At 32.7% G+C, this 18131-nt stretch overlaps 1 long non-coding RNA gene across 4 annotated transcripts; it reads right to left on the bottom strand.

The window, feature by feature from the left end:
• Positions 1-7759: 7759 nt before the first annotated feature.
• On the bottom strand, positions 7760-10591 carry LOC139857845 (uncharacterized). 4 transcript variants are annotated; one of them, XR_011762715.1, is made up of 6 exons: positions 10472-10591; positions 10263-10348; positions 9544-9733; positions 9194-9252; positions 8511-8756; positions 7760-8077 (listed from the first exon to the last, which is right to left on the bottom strand). It is a non-coding gene; the product is annotated as an uncharacterized lncRNA (long non-coding RNA). The 4 variants fall into 4 exon arrangements; XR_011762718.1 differs by having other exon boundaries at positions 8511-8747; XR_011762716.1 differs by having other exon boundaries at positions 9194-9248.
• Between the last annotated feature and the right edge of the window lie 7540 nt (positions 10592-18131).

Here is an 18131-nt window from a genome sequence, read left to right as displayed (position 1 = left end):
GCGAAATCTGATACCGGGTGAATTGTGCATTATACGCAACCTCTGGTTACACTCCCTTTCTGAACAATTTTGCATAGCTAGGAATTAAACTCGAGTAGTGTGCTTTATTAGGCAACTTGATGGCCACTCAGACAAGCCTAGGTGGCTATGATGAAAGAGATTCGATGATAAATAATGATACTAATAAAGTTAATCATTAATCATTAATCATGTTAAAACACATGACAGCTGGAATAAACAAGTATTCCGTATTAATAATATATTGTGATTCTTAAGAGTTGATTAATTAACAAGTTAAGGAGTCCGCGCTTCGCAGCGAAACTTCAAAGCAGGTTCTAATGAAAAACCCTGAGTTTAAAAAAAAAGAAAAAACCAACGTGTATGAAAGGTGGACCTAATTATATAGCGTTTTTTAAAAAAGCATCCGTTTTGCGAGTAGTTAGTTGTGTTGTGTTCGTAAAATTATTTCGAGTTGAACGATGCTGTTGAAACAATTTAACTCGCGGCGTGCGAGAAAATATGGCCCGTTGAAAATTTAGGTGGAGTTTATTTAAGAATTTTTGTGAGAATTTTGGTTTGACGTTTTGCCCCCCTGATTGGGGGGCAGATTTGTATTTTGACTAAAGTTGGGGGGTCGATTGTATCTTGATCAAAGTTGGAGTCATTTTGGAAAATCGGATTTTAGTATTAAAATAATGCTATGAATAGTAAAAATATAGTTTCTATTGAATATATTTATAATTAAATGGCATTAACGGGATATATTACTATTTTTTTAAAAGATAAAGTCATCAATAGTATATTTTTAAGCTTTTATAGTTTAACACAAAAATTTTAAACTTTTACAAAAGATAAAATCATGAATAATACAATTTTAAGCTTTTACAATTTAGCACATAACTTTTAAACTTTTACAAATTACTCATTACTCATTCTTCTAAAAGATAAAGTCATGATTAATATAGTTTTAAGCTATTATAGTTTAACACAAAACATTTAGACTTAATTTTACAAATTAACACCCTTGTAGAATTTGCAAATTTCACAAAAGTATTCGCACATATTGACACCACAGTTTTTGCATGCATGAGCAACCTGCAAATAGTTACAAACACTGGTAAATACAAGTAAATAGTGAAATACTGATAGGAATCAATTAATCGATTACTCAAAAATATACCGGCTGCTCGGTATCAAAAACTGAACAAATAACCTGCAACGAGCGTAAACTTCATCACAACAAGAAAGCATACAACAGTTGCAGACAGTGGCGCATCCAGGAAATTTTTTCACCGGGGGCGAATTTTTTTTTAAAACGTAGGAATTTTTTTTTGCAAAATATATAGGTTTTGGGGCAAAATATATAGTTTTTTGAGCAAAATTTGAAGGTTTTTGGGCAAAATACGAAGGTTTTGGGGCAAAATATGAAGGGTTTGGGGCAAAAAAAAAATTTCCACCGAGAGCAACATCGAAAAATCGAAAAAATTTGCACTAAAATTTCGAAAATCACGGGGGGCGGTCGCCCCCCCTCTTAACACATTAGATCCGCCAGTGGCTGCAGATTAAGATAAAAGTTGATGTGAAGCGTACTCGCTTTACATCATATCGGACAAGATCATGGCATCAGATGGACTTCTCAACATGTTTTGAATAGAAAAAATCATTTAGGTCCATATATACGTAAATCTATGAAATCATAACTATAATTGTTGTATTCACAATATTGTTGGTTTTATTTTTTGATAGAAAAATTGATATGGTTACTTTGTGAAGGATGTTATCCCACATAGGTGGGAGGAGAAAGTTGGAGGTAGGTGACTTGGTTATAAAAGGAGGGCTAAGTCTTCATTTCAATTTGCACCAATCAATACACTTTAAGTATTTGATTATATCTTTCTTTCTTACCCTTGTTTGAGAGTTGTATTAGTTAAATATTTTGGAGAGTGTAGTTGGCTTAAGAGAGTCGTCTATATCATTGTAACAATTTGTGATATAGTGTATTTCTCTCTTTGAGGGCCGGTGGTTTTTCTCCTGTTTTGGAGTTTCCACGTTAAATCTTGTGTTGTGTATTGTTCTTATTTCTTTACTATTATTGTTGGGCTGGGTGGTGGGAATTAGTGAGACCGTAATTTCCCAACAACTGGTATCAGAGCGTCAGGTTTGACGGGGGTCTCGGTTATAGGAGTCGGAGTATGCTCTGTGGTTGCCACGGGAGTGGATCGTCCACATCAGAAACGAGTTCTATTGATCGTATAGGGTATCTGGTCAGACAATATTTTTTCTGATTCGTAGTAATAGTTGGATTTGTTAGTGGCGAGTTGTGGATTTTCGATTTAAAGGGTCCTGGCTACCTGCTACATCTTTTGGCTATTCGAAACGTGAGCAAAATCAGAGAAAGTGTTGTTTATAGGATACGAATACGATGTCGAAGTTTAGTCCAATGAGGTTTGATGTAGAAAAATTTGATGGGAGGATCAATTTTGGCTTATGGCAGGTTCAAGTCAAGGATGTGTTGATTCAATCCGGTTTACACAAGGCGTTGAAAGGTAAACCCACCTTTGTTTCTGGCAGTGATTCTAGCAGTAAGTTCGATGAAGAAGAATGGGATGATATGGATTTGAGGGCAGCAAGTGCGATTCGTTTGTGTCTTGCAAAGAACGTGCTTGCAAATGTGCACGGGTTATCAACGGCAAAGGAGCTTTGGGTTAAACTAGAGCAGTTGTACCAGGGCAAGGGCATCTCAAATCGGTTGTGTCTTAAAGAACAATTTCATACTCTGCGTATGGATGGAGGTTCAAAGATTTCAGATCATCTAAGTATTCTTAACGGTATTGTTTCGGAACTGGAGGCTATTGGAGTTAAAACGGATGATGAAGATAAAGCTTTAAGGTTGATATTATCTTTATCATCGTCCTATGAGCACATGAAACCTATTCTAATGTACGGGAAAGAAACGTTGAAGTTTGAAGATGTTACTAGCAAGCTCCTATCCGAGGAGAAAAGATTGGAAGGTAACGGGGTCTCGTCATCAGAAGCTACGGTACTGTTGTGTTCGGATAGGCAGAAGAGAAACTCTAGAAAGAATCTGACATGCTGGAAGTGCGGGAAGACTGGGCATGTAAGGGTTAATTGTCCTGGTGGAGCTAATCCGGCAAATGGCTCCAAAGATGCTAACATTGTCTCCGTCGTTACGGAGAGTGACGAATTCTTCTGAAGTCACGTCATCCTCATGGTGTGTCCGCGCCACCATGGAAAGGGATATTCGTTAGCGGTTCCACAAATTGTACATGGGCATTGGTTTGGCGTTGATGCAAGGTGTGTGGTGGAAACTGATGTTGTAGCTGATGAAACTTCCAGGGAAAGCCAAACAGGAAGTTGCACCATAACTGTTCAGCTGGTTATACAACATGTGCCGAGGTGAAATGCTTGGAATGTGATATTCTAAGTGCTATACTCTTAATGGTGGAGTATGATAATTCTTGTTAAGAGTTATGATTGTCTGTGATGACAATGATTGTCGGTTTAGACAATGTTCGATGAAGATGCAAGTTTTGTCTCTTGGGAGATAATGTCAACGGCATGAAGATGAGGATCTTGAAGTTGTCGTCGAGGAAGCGTCTACATCGGTTATCCTTGCAATGTGGAAGCATGGTTATCTTCTTCTATTCAAAAGGTGGAGATTTGTTGGTTTATTTTGGCTAGTAGAAGATATGTTTATCCCACATTGGTGGGAGGAAGATGTGAGGGGTGAGTGACTTGGTTATATAAGAGGGGCTAAGTCTTCATTCCAAATCGCACCAATCAATACACTTTAAGTATTTGATTATTTCTTTCTTTCTTACCCTTGTTTGAGAGTTGTATTAGTTAAATATTTTGGAGAGTGTAGTTGGCTTAAGAGAGTCGTCTATATCATTGTAACAATTTGTGATATAGTGTATTTCTCTCTTTGGGGGCCGGTGGTTTTTCTCCTGTTTTGGAGTTTCCACGTTAAATCTTGTGTTGTGTATTATTTTTATTTCTTTACTATTATTGTTGGGCTAGGTGGTGGGAATTAGTGAGACCGTAATTTCCCAACAACATAACAACTTAATAATATTAAAATTAACAATAGGTTGAAATATGAGATAAGTATCGTAGCTTCATTATGACAATGGCGACAAGTCGACAACCAAAGACCTCACTGTAACAGGGAGCTCGAATCATACATCTTCTTCGATAATGTTTGCATCTAACAATAAAATTTAATAATTTCAGCATTAATTAGAGGCATAGATATCAGAATTAAGATTATCGATTTAACATAAGTAGATGCGTACCCATAATCCATCTTCCCAATATGCAAGCGTTCCATTGGAAGTTTTGCAGGTAGAGCGTTGCATCTAACTAGTGAAATGACTCGTGAAATCGTGGGTTTGTTTAAACGAAATAATTTAATGACATGTTTTTGGTATTAAGTGAATGTAAATGCTAAAGTCATTTATTTTAATGACCCGTTTGACTAAGAAACTTGTCGTTGTTTTTACAAATATATAGACACATGTATTTTAGCATACATATGTAACGTAATTAATTTCGTAAAAAGGATCCATATTTGAATATTAATAATATTATAATTATAATTATAGTTATTATATTAAAAGTAAATAATAATAAAAAAGTTCGCTCAAAGTTGGGTATTTATATTTTTAATAATAATAATAATTATTAGTAATAATAAATACCTTTTAATTTTTTTAGAAAATTAAAATTACAATTTAGGAGAGATTAGTATTTCCTTTTATAAAAGATTTCGTATTATTTTTTTAAATAAATTAATATATAATTTTGACATCATTATTATAAAAATTAAAGGGTAACTAGCTTAATAATGACATCACATCATTTTAAAGCTTTATATGACTATATAGGTAGTCAATTTTTGTTTATACTGTATATACGAAACCCTTGTTTCCAAATATTTTGATGTCCTATTCCTATCTAATCTCATTTTTTAATAATTAATTTATATTTATATTTTATCATTTTATTTTATTATATAAGAATAGTAATAGTAATAAGTGTGTGATTTTTTTTAAGATTCACTAACGAGGCCTATGAAATGGACTTGTAAACTCAAAAAATATAGTTTGCAACTCATGAAGTTGAACCCCCGACCTCCATTATCAAGTCACCACTAATATGGTTCAGCATTTTATTGTGTTTGTTATTGATATGTGAATGACAAATGATGTCGAACGGTTCAAAAATATGTGCTGTAGTTAATCATTCGTGAAGGTAGTTAATCAGTGAGATAGCACAAGGTTTTAGAAAGATGAATGACTATGAAATCAACCATTTTATGAAAGATTTCCTAGATTATTTCGACTAGAAAGTAACGAAGATGTAATGATAATGGATCGACTAGTGCAAGATAGTGATAGCAGGGAATGGAGCGTTGTGTGGAATTGGAGTAGACCACCTTCGGGTAGAACGGGTAACGACTTGAATAAGTTAAAAATCTGCAATTAATGGTTTTAAATATGCCGATAATACGAAGGATGAATGGAAATGGAACCTAAATGGTAATGGACGTTTCTACATCTCGGACCTCTCTTAGTTAAACAACAACAAGCTTTTGCCGATCGACTCTCGTGCAAAGGAAACTATGCACAATAATCTGGTACCGCAAAAACTTGGTATATTTGTTTAACGTGCTAAAATGAATAAATTATCGATTCTTGTGAAACTAGATAAACGTGGTGTGGATCTAAATTCGGTGCTTTATCCAATTTGCAACAACTATGTTGAGACCACAGAACATATTTTATTCCGATGCTCGTTTACGATTGATGTTTGGTCATGTGTGTTTCGTTGGTGGAACTCAGGTAACGCCTCGATTACAAACTTTGATAATATGTTCTCTCTCCAACTCTTCTGGGCCATTTAAACCCTCTAAGTTGTGGCAGGAAATCGAGTGGGTTAACGGATACATGATATAGATAAATAGAAACAATGCGGTTTTTCGAAAGAGAAAAGGCAATGGGCCCATGACGTTAAATGAAATTCAAATCCAGGCCTTAAAATGGATCTCCAAACACTCGAGAAAACTCTCGTTGATTTGGGCGCAATGGTTGTTAAATCTAAGCTCTTTTGATGATCATGGATGAGTGTGGATTTCTTTTTAAATGATGCTTCGTTAGATTTCGTTTTAAATTCCCTTCTTATGTATTTTTCCGATGTTGAAGGCATTTTCTCAAATGCCAAGCTGTAACATTTATTATAATGATAAAAAAAATAAAAATAAAAAATGGCCTTTAAAAAAAAAACAATATGTGTTGAGCCATTCAGAATTAGTATACCCTCTTAACAACTAGTTATGTCAATTTCTTTTATCGTCTTTAACTTATATACAGGACACTAATCAATTAGTTATATTCTTCTAATTATTTATTCATTAAAGAGTTATTAATATATTAATATTGCAACATTAGCATTAATATAGTTCATTTATAATGATTATTAAACAAATTATTATTATTATTCAGATTTTCATTCGGTACCTAATTAACACTTAATCATTATATGTTATCAAAAACACCATAAGAATATTCAACATGTAGGTTGTGTTAGATTGTTTCTTAATGAAATGATTCAAAGGTAAATGCTAAATCGCTCGTCGTTTAGTGTGTTTGTTTGTAACATTTGAATAACAAGTGATGTTTAATGCAACAAAAAATATGCGTTAAACCATTCAGAGTTAAAAGTATCTCTTAATAATCTTAATTATCAAGCACATTCATTTTCTTTTAATATATTGTCTTTAAATGATAACACTTATTAAACAAATATATTCTTCGATTATTCATGTAAATAGTTGATCAGAGCGTTTACGATGAGATTATCAAATATGTTATAAATTGTTATTATTATTCAGATCAATGTTCAATCAGAACTTTAGAATCATTAAAATACTAGTTTAATACCCGCAATCTTGCGGGTTTGAACCGGAAACTATTTGGAATTTTTATTATGATAAAATATAGAGACAAGTAATTTCCAACTCTTAATATGACCTAAATTAAATGTGTCAATCGTGCACAATTAGTTCTAATGACCCATTGAATTAACACAAAATAATTATACATATAATCATTTGGCAAAGTTGGGTTCACCGTTCAATTTATCTAGATAATTAATTTCACTTTTTTATTTTTATTTTTTTAACTACACTTATTTGAATTTAAAATTATAATGTCTTAGTACTCACTTAATAGGGAGCCTGGGTTTGACACTTCCACTCCTACGCCAACATCATTTTATTTTTGTATCAAAATAGACTCCGGCCCGATAGTAGCAACAATGGGCCTCAATGTGCTTCGGCCATAACAGAAGCAATATACTCGGTATACCATGATCAAAAACAGAAGAACACTTAACCGTTGTTAAACCCTCATTTTTTTTTTCTCTCTCTATAATCTTTCTATTTCGGACATATATAAAAGTGTAATCGTTATATAGACAGCGTCCCTGTTAACCAAATCAGCAATGCAAGTAATTTATGTTAGCAATTTGTTAGGTTTATTCCTGTTATACTATAGTTGTTTGGGTTTTTTTTTTTTTTTTTTTTTTTTTTTTTTTTTTTTTTACTTGTCGAGCTTTTAGTTTTGCTGTTAAAATAGGAACGAATCAGTGATTTTTACTCTTATGTACACTTAAAAACAAAAGATAATTTGGTAGGTTACAGATTGATAAATACACACTTATATTAGAATAGGAACAATTAAGGTGGTTAGCGCGCTCCGGTACACAAAAAGGGTGAACTGTGTGATCGCACTACTATCTTTTGATAGCATATCTTGTCATATCTATTACTAAACATGGCAGTTTATACATAGGATCGTGTCACCAAAACTGTACAACAAACGTTCCCTAATTATGGTGACTTATTTGCGTGTGTCATTCAGGTCTTCATTCCTTTTTATTTTTCGATGAGCTGCACTCATGCGTTGACGAAAACTGAAATCAGGGAAATCCTCAAGCGCTGCAGTTGTAACAGAACATTAGGGCCACCTTCCAACATTGTAGCTGCTAGTGAAAACTAAAATCAAAAACAAAAAAATTATTCAACGTTACGTAAGTACAATTGAAACTTGTAGTAAAAGTATAATCAATACTTTCACCCATTTATAATATTTTTCTCTCATACACTTAATTTAAAGTAAAATTCTACAAACTCTTTTGTCATTGTTTTCAAAAATCTCAGTTTACACACACACCAAAACACCACCACCCAATACATCTATGACACTGGAAACACATACACCTTTACAAAGTATTAAAATCATTACTACCCATCTCCTCCTTATATCTTCCTATTCAACCCAAAATATCCATATGAACTGACATATCACACTTAAAAGGCATTGAAAATATGAGGGGACCCGTAATTGTTGCTGAAAGTTTAACGTCTATCTAGACCCACAAAAAAAATGCCAGATCTTGTTTAGATGGAGAGTTAAAAGTAGTGAAACCTGAGTTCAACTTCTTTGGCATCATGGCATGTTGCAGCTGATGAAATCATTCTCACTTCTCAAACACTTAGTAGTGCGGATTGTAACCGTAGATATAGTACCAATACAGATTGATTCGCAACACCTCAGCTGCCTTTGTCTCCTTGTTTTCGAGTTTTCTCTCGACCAGACCAACATTCACCAAGTCAGTGAACCATACACTTTTTCTTAACAAAGTCGTCAACTCAAATGTAAAGACTGTAATCACTAAAGAAGAACAAAATTTAATAAACTAACACAAAGAAATAAAAATCAGGAATATCAAAGATGTCATGGTTAGTAATAAGTTTAAATGTTTTACTTACATATAATATGAATCGCCTCACAAATACATAGATGTTGGTGAATCACTGACTCATACCACTCATCAGATTAACTTTAAATTAACCAAAATTTTAGGACCAATTATAAGTGACCTAAACCAAGGTAGTAAAAATTCGATTACATTCCTCACCAAATTTTAAAACTTTAACTTAGACCCGATGACTTATATGTAAGAAGGTTAAATCTCTTGATCAAAAGCTTCTTTAGAAACATTCAAAACTTCGTAGAAATATTTATGATTCACAACTACTGCATCAGTAGCAGCAGATGATAACCAATGAAGTTATTATCAACATAAAATGTTAGAAGTAAAAACTTACATTGGATAGCAGCAAGTTTATAATGGTCTTCTTTATCATGATCATCATCTTCAACCTAACTAAATAAAAAACCCAAATGTTCTATTGCAACTTTCAATATAATTAATGGACAAAGTTTCGGAATTTTAATGAAACATAACTACAGTTTGGCTATGCTAGATGTATCTTGCATAGACCTTATATAATGAACATTAAAAACAACTAAAATGAGTAACATAGACCTTATATTAGCTTCTACATAAACCATCTGAACATTACAAAAAAAAACATCATTTATCATAGCCAAACACAATGATGTTGGTTTGGTTTATTAGAATGAATTAAAAGGACAATTTAATAGAGAGGCAGACCTGCTTATGCTTTCTTTTTCCTTTACCCATAGAATTAACTCTTCAACTTTGTGTTCTTCATATCCGTCTTTTAACAGCTCTTTCCAAAAACTCGATCGTTCTAGATGATTTGCTCCACTTTTGGTCTCAGCTCTTCAAAGAATGTATTGTAACCCTGATTGTGAAGCTTGTGCTTCCATAAGATCACCGTCTGCATTTACTTCAGAACCTTACTCCCAATCAAATCAAACAAAAGTAGAAAACAAAAACCATAATAATAGTCCTACACTCGTTCTAGTGTTTGTTAAGTCTCTTTACTTTCACTCCACAAAGTAATGATGAAAATATTAAGAATTTATCTAACCCATGTCAAATTTTTTTAGATAATAAAATTGTTCAGTTAGTGATTTGCTGGAAACCTATTCCTTCAACAGTCTTTGAAGAAGATATCAGGCAGTACCTGCTTACACCGCTTAGCTCCATCATCACACAAAAACAATTCATGAATGTTAAAATGTAAAGCTTCTTTCTTATAAAAGTACTTCTTTTCACAAATTCTTCAGGCAGATAAACATCAAAATGAAAACACTCAAATCATCATTACGAATTGCAAAATCTTCTCATGTTAAACACATTTAATTGACAAATGACAATATATTGAATACTAACTTAGATGAAATTGAAATAAGTAGTATGTCTGAAATGCAGAAACAAACATTTAAAAGACAAACAAACTTAACCTGATTCAGCAATCAATAATATTAGGGAACCAAGATGCACTGATGGATGAAGCTTATTCTGATAAAACAATAACTCAGAAGGATACCTACCAAAATATCATCAAACCAACATCAAATCACATCCATTATGAAGATTGTAACCAACAACAACAAATAGAGTTCATAACTATATAACCAACTATATATATGTGATATTCTTAAACGCTTACTTCTAATTACAGCAAAGTCCACAACCGATATCACTTTTTATAAACCTACATAACATTCAGCAACATATGTTTGAATCAACTAACACCCAAATTTCAGAATGAAACACACTTTAAGATTCATGGTACACATATAATAAAAACTACAGATATAATAAACACTTGAACATGATATATAACTCAAAATAAAGATTACAAAAAACAGAAAGCGTAATACGGAGTCATAAATAAATAACCATCTAATAAATTTAAGATTCAAATAAAAGAAAGTATAGAAATCAAACCTCAAACATGAAGATTCATGAAGCATTAAAGGAAGATGAATCCTTCGTTATTGTATGGAATACTAAAATACTGATTCATCATAACCTAATGTGCTCAAAACAGGATGTATCGAACCATAACTTCATAAAGTGATGGAACGTGAATTATTGTATTGTTTCCAGAATAAATCGAACCCTAATTTTCAAAAATCGATGAAGCATTCACTGGTGTAATAAAACAGGATTGATCAATGTCTAGGGTTCCAGAAAGATTTATTGATACTTAATAAGTATCAATTAACATATGATGATGACCAGAAAGGTATAGGGTTCCAGTGAGAAAAATTGAGAGTGATATTTGTGAAGGGGAAGTTTTGAGATGAACATGGGGATGCGGTTTTGATTTTACGAAAAGAGGAAATAGATCGGAGAGGAAATAGTATAGCAGTTATCAATCTAGCAGTTATCAATCAAGGGGTCATCTGTAATCGTGTTTTTCGTTTTTTTATTGATAGAAAGGAACGGCATGGTAGATGGGCATTTTAGGAAACACACGTGAATCTGACATTACAGAGATAATTTGACATTAGATAAATCTTAACCATAGGATTAACTCATAAAAACCTCATCTAATGGTAGGGATTGGCTGTTTTAATTATCTTTATTAAAATCTGAGGTAAAATAATACTTTATTAAAATAGATAGTGTAATGTGTAATGTAATGTAAAAAGTGTAATAGATAGTGTAGATATAGATTAAGCATTCATATATTCACATATTAAATTATTTAGAGCTTAATCATTGGATTCTATATGCGCATAAATGAAATTTACTTGTTTATACTTTCAATATTTACAATTTCAATTATAGTAAACGTGCTAATTTTTTTTATTTTTTTTTTCTGAATTATGAAATTTGTATTTTCGGGGTGCATTTTTTTTTTGTTTATATGTGACTTTTTTTAACGAAAAAAAAAGTTTCAATAAACTGATAAGGTAACTAGACTTGATATGGGACCCACTCGCCTCACAGGATAACCAATCAGAGCAAATAAAAAAGTCGATATACATTAGACTGTTCTAATCGTGGCGGTGACGTCAAAGACAAGTGATGTACTTTTTGGTGATGTGGTAAGGTTAAGAGATGAAGTTAAATAAAGGGGAGTGTCAAATTTGAGAGTCAAATTTGTGAATGAGTGATGTGGTAAAATATTATTGGTAGTTGGGTATAAAATATATTAATTAATAATATATAAAAATATGTGGCGAAATCTGATTGGCTGAAACAAATTTAACACTTCTGTCAAATATCTGACTGATGCCCCGGGCGTCAAATTTTGACGCCACGTTAGGGGCGTCAAATACGTTGCCAAGTGGGATGACGGAGGAAAAGTGACGCTGCGTCAGTTTTAATCTTAGACATTCTGGAACTGGTTTTGAGCCTCTCCTCTCTATTTTCTATATTTATTTTCCTAATAACATAATATATAAATAAATTAAATACTCATCTCCTCTTATTTTATTGTCCATTATACTATTTTCAATTTCCTAACTTAAAGTTCACTTTTTATATAATATTTAAAAAATAGTAAGCAAAAGTTTTTTTATACCTCTAACGTATATTTATAGTTTTTATTAAAATGCTAAAATGATGATATCATAAAAAAACTATTTTCTTTCTTTAAAAAAAATTAAAAAATAAAAGAAAAAAGTTTAAACCATATAGATGATGTCATAAAAATAATATTTAATTAATTAATAAATGAACATAAATCAATATATTTTGAAGATACACTCTCCTTTTTTCCTTTTATCACTTTGAATATAAATCAATACGATCTCCTTTTTCTCCAAATCAAAAAAAACCTAACTCCAGATACGCTCTTCAGCTTCTTCTCCTTCTTCTTCCTTTTAGGGTTTCTTCGTCTATCATCTTCTTCATCCATCATCTTTACCCTAAAAATCTCCCAAATCAAAAAAACCACAAAGACCATTAATGTGTAAAATCGCATCTATAATTTATATATGAAAAATACCGGTTCAAAGATTGATACACACTAACGGGCAGTGTACCCGATTCGTGCAATATTATATAAGATGGTAAATCCATGATCGTTTCAAGGACAGTTTACGCGCGAGAATTAAAATTGTAACTAATAAAATTAAACTAACTTAATCTAGGAAAATATGAAAATACGAGATAATGGGTATTGTGGCTATTTAACGATTAGCCAAATCAAGATTTGATCGAAAGTAAAAACAAAATTTTTGGATTTTAGATTTATAAAATTAAAACAAGAAAGCAATTAAGATAGTTTTGATATCAAATGGAATGAAAATGCTCGTCTAGACCTTTTACCCTCGGAATTGGATGTTTTTATACTTTAGCCCGATTTAAAACTCAATACATGCAAATTACTCGATCGACCCGCCAAGAGTTCTCTTTAGCAAGTACTTAAACTAGAATTACTAGATGTAGGGTTCCCTGGCACCTAAGACCTTTTCGTTTGTGACTAATTAATTAATTAGATCAAAGATTTGAATAACAATTGCCTTTGCGTTCGCTCTACACAATTCATGCCTATATCGTCTAACCGTTTAAACTTAATTTACCCCCTTGATCCGGTTTAGCAAACAATCAATTAAGACAAATCAATTGTAAACTAGTGTATTAAATCAACAAGAGTTCTCTTTATTAAACAAATACACTAATCAATCAAGTTTATAAAGTTAAACATCACTAAGAATCGATCTTTTATTCAAATTATTGAAATAAACATGCATGAGTTCATAAATCATAAATCATAACATCCAAAACCTCGGTTATCAATCTAGACAACCATTAAAGGTTTAGCCAACAATCATGGCTAAAAAAAATCGTGAATAAACAATTAGGAGAATTCATTATATTGATAAAAAAAATTAGACCTAATGAAAATAGTAATCCTGGATGATGAATGAATCGACGAGCGTTTCCGGAATGATTGAGTTGATTGAATGATGTTGGGATTCCCCAAAAATCACCAAAGTTCGCCCAAAAGCTGCTGCAATTCGTCTGGATGAAAGATTGAATAATTATGGTATTTTTCGTGCTTTAAATAGACTTTCCAAAAAGTGCTGGCCGACTCGAAGCCGCGCCGGCTATATTACCCACGCCGCGCCTCACTATGCAACTCGATCCCTTTTTTTAACAAAACATCTGACATCAAAAATAACTACGGCGCACGCCGCGGCCCATGGACCCCGCGCCGCGGCTCTCCACTGATCCAGATGCTTTCTTATAAAATCTTCTGATGTCGAATATAACTAAAAGGCGCGCCGCGGCTCCCTTTTATTCCAGATTCTTGCTTGAAGTTTTCACGTTCATCCACTAAAGCTCAAACCACTTTGTCATCTTAACAAACATAGGTACTTATAATAACACGATGTAAATTGTACCTCAAAAGTCTTCAAAATATGCAAATCAACGCTTCTCGGTTCCTAAACTCGAATCTTCACAAAATCAACTAAATAACCCCAATTCGTATCCAAACGGACCAAAATATGACCGATATTGCGAGAGAATTAATATATGAAATACGCAATATCAAACATCTTCATCCTTCATCAACCATCATCAACCACCGCCGTCGCTGCCGCTGCTTCTACAACTGTCGTTTTCGCTGCTGCTATCTTTTCCTTCAACAGGTTATGCTTATAATGTTTCAAATTTTTAGTTTCTATCAAATACTTCTTTTCTTTAACGATTACTGGATTAATTGATTTTAGGGTTTAGATCCATGAATTTATAAATAGGACTTATTGGATTATAAATTTCATGGTTATAACCTCTATTAAATTCATCTTATTTACTTTTTAGAGTTATTTTGCTAAACTTTTTTATGGTGAGTTTTTTTAAATCGTGAAATCAAGTCCAGTGTGAGGATACTTATGTTTTCATTTTCAGGGTAGGGTTTCTTTTCAACTTTACACATTTCCTAATGAATCTTAAGAATCTTCTTCTTCTTCCTTTCAGGTTAGGGTTTATTTTACTCGATTATTACTTCTTCCTTTTAGGTTATGGTCATCTGCTTTTAGTTTTAATAAGTTAACCATTTTCACGTGTTTATGTTTAATCTGTTACACTCTTTAATTTAATCTTTATGTAATATTCAATTTCATGATTTGCTACATGTTAAACACGTTAAATTTGTTACTACATGTGATAAATTTTCAGGTTTCAGCTGATATATACATTCATTGTTTTCAACACGTCCAGTTCTGTTCAAATTATCATACACATATATGCAACTTCAGGTTATATTGATTTTGTCAAGGCCTTTTGAAAAAGTTCCTGGTGATGTTATTTCCTCTTTATTCATATACAAAAATTGGTTACGGTTATTTGTGAAGCAATTTGGACACCTATTGTTAGGGGTGTTGTTATTAGCTTTTTATTTATAATAGTTTTATTCAGTGTCATTTCTTTAATTAAAAACATTCGGCTATCCGTACATAGAAATGTGTTTTTAAAGAGAGTATGTAGCTAGAGATATGTATAAGAGAGATCTAGGGTATTTAGCTTTTTAGTTGTAATGCATACATGTGTAGAACATCATATCCTAATAATTGTTTATGTTTGATTTTATTGTAGTCAGTCATTGCTAGGAGATAATATGTGTATTACAAATGAAAAATGTAGAGATAACTTTGTCATAATTCTTAATATATGCCCATTTAAACTGCTCATTCTTATGTAGCTTTTTTTTTCTTTCTTTATGTTCTCTTACACTGCAGCTCATTCAACTTCGAGTTTTGGCTGATATCTTCTACTCATTGAAGGTACAAATAGATTTTTGAGTTAAAATTTTGATTTTAGCTATTGTTGGATCATTTAGTGTTGTATATAACCTATCATGTTTGTTTTCTTATTTCTGTTTGTTTGGTAACTATTGAATCGTTTTTGAGTTTTGGAGCTGACCAAAATCGGTGCTGACCAAAATCGGTGCTTCAAATGAGTTCTGAAACTAAACTCCGAATTCTGCAAGTGGGCGAATGGTTAGACTCTACCTAAAGTTCATTCTTTCGATTGATCTGCACAATTTATGCTTTTATTTTTTTAAGTATTTTAGGATGATTTGTTTGTTACCATTTAGTTTTAAGAAGTAATTATTTGAGGATGCTTTCATCTTTTACAGTTATTTGTTATATTAAAGTATAACTCTAATATCTTATTGTAGAAGTGTAGTTTTTGGTTTATTGTCTTGATAGTCACTTTTTTCATTTCAATGTATGTATTTTGTAGTCCATCAATAGCTGCTAAACATACGATAATGAGTTATTCTTGATGAAATTCTAAGAAACAAGGTTTAATGTTACTTCATATATTTGAAGATGTACTTTCAGTAGGTACATTTGACCCATTTAGCTTATTTGTGATAACACTTGATTTATATTATGGGTCTAATTTGTTACATCTAAATGGGTCAAAATTTCTAAGGTTTCATCTAAGGGTATTAGGTATTTGAATGAGTGATAAAAATGCTAATGAGATGAGTGACAATAATACGAGTTAAGAGTTTTATACCTGTTAAAATCTGTTTCAATGTGAATTTTTCTTACAAAAGATTAGTTGTTATATGTCAATTGTATAGATAGCTTTTTTTAGCATCATACAATTGTAGGTACCTTTATATTGTATTCTGAAATTTTTCATAAGTAATGTGTTTATATACGTTTGTATGGCAATTTGAACCCATTTAGTCATAACCTGATTGACAAAACTGCTATTTAGCTGTTTACTTTTTTTTTTTTGGAATATTACACATGTGTTGAATCTTAGGTGCATATCAAAAAACTAGATGGTTCCTGAATAGAGAAACATTTCTAGCCATTTGTTAAGAATCTGTTGTTCCGTTTCTTATTAGATGTTCTTTTTTCTCATTATCTTTCTTGGGTAAATTTTTTGTATGTCTTTTTCGTCAACCAGTGATTTGACCTTGTCATTAAACTAGTATGTATATAAAACAAAAATATAGATAAGAAGTAAAGTGTATAACTGTGTGTTTCTTTTCTGGTAAAAATAAAATTGAAACGGAGTGAGTAATATTAACCAACATATCAATCTGTTAACCCTAATGAGCTCCGAACTTTCAGGAACACAAACGGCGATCTAACTTTTTTCCGATTTCTGATTACTCTTCGATCCTTAACTGAACATCAATACCCTGGTTTGTTCTTGGGGTGATTTGGGATGGGGAAAAGTTCGGCATGAAAGAATTCAACAAAATCTAATTCGATTCTAACCCCTAGGGTTTTGAGGAGTCGAACCATAGGAGGACAAGATGCTAGTGTTGCGGATAACAAATTGAGTTTTGGTGAGTCGTCTGAATCAAGTGATACCGAGGAGGTTATGTCACGCAATCAAGGAGTAGTGCAACCTGAGGCAGTTAAGATTGATGAGCATATTAACACCAACGTTGTGGTGGATGATAAGAAGGATGATTTGGATAAACGTGTCATAATGTGGTTGAATCTGATGAGGAGTCGCTATCTAATCATCCAAAGGGAGAACATGCTCCCAAACAGAAAGAGAACAAGTCTTCCCTGGTTGTGATGGAAGAGAAGACTATTATGCCTTCATCGTATTTGCGTGCTCTTCACGGGCAGAAGGTTAATCAAAAAGTGAACTTTAGAGTGCTAGAATCTGATAATACCCTAGATGAAGGTATTGATGTTGAGATTTCGATCTCGTCGGTGAAGGAGGCTGTAACCAGGTACCAGAATACATTGTATGGTTACTTTATTGGAAAACATGTGGCTTTTCCAATCGCTCAAAACTATGTGATGAACACGTGGAACAAATATGGTATTAAAAAAACAATGATGAACACGAAAGGGTTCTTCTTCTTTAAGTTCCAAACGGAAAATGGTATGAACGAGGTATTGGAGAAGGGGACTTGGATGATTAGGACATGCCCTATCATTCTAAACAATTGGTCACCTGATGTCTCCCTAATGAAAGAAAACCTCACGTGTGTGCCGGTGTGGGTTAAACTGTATAATCTTCCACTGGCGGCGTTCACGGAGGATGGTTTAAGTGCCATTGCGACAAAAATAGGTAAAACAATTATGATGGTTCCTATATAAGTACAATGTGTAAGGAATCTTGGTGTAGGCCCAACTATGCAAGAGTGATGGTGGAGGTGTCGGCTCTAAAGGATCTCAAGGAAACACTAAAAGTGGCTACTCATAGCCTTAATGGGAAAAATAAATCGATAGATGAAGTGAAAGTTGATTATGAATGGCGTCTACCTCGATGCACACGTTGTATGATTTTCGGTCATAAGGATAGCCAATGCCCAAAGAATATTCTTGTGGTCGAAAAGAAGAAGGATATAGATAATGATGGTTTTCAACGTG

Source organism: Rutidosis leptorrhynchoides, chromosome 7 (genome assembly GCF_046630445.1).
Source record: "Rutidosis leptorrhynchoides isolate AG116_Rl617_1_P2 chromosome 7, CSIRO_AGI_Rlap_v1, whole genome shotgun sequence".
Classification (NCBI taxonomy): Eukaryota; Viridiplantae; Streptophyta; class Magnoliopsida; order Asterales; family Asteraceae; genus Rutidosis; species Rutidosis leptorrhynchoides.
Note: the sequence above shows the minus strand (reverse complement) of the source record. Positions and strands in the feature narration are given on the sequence as shown.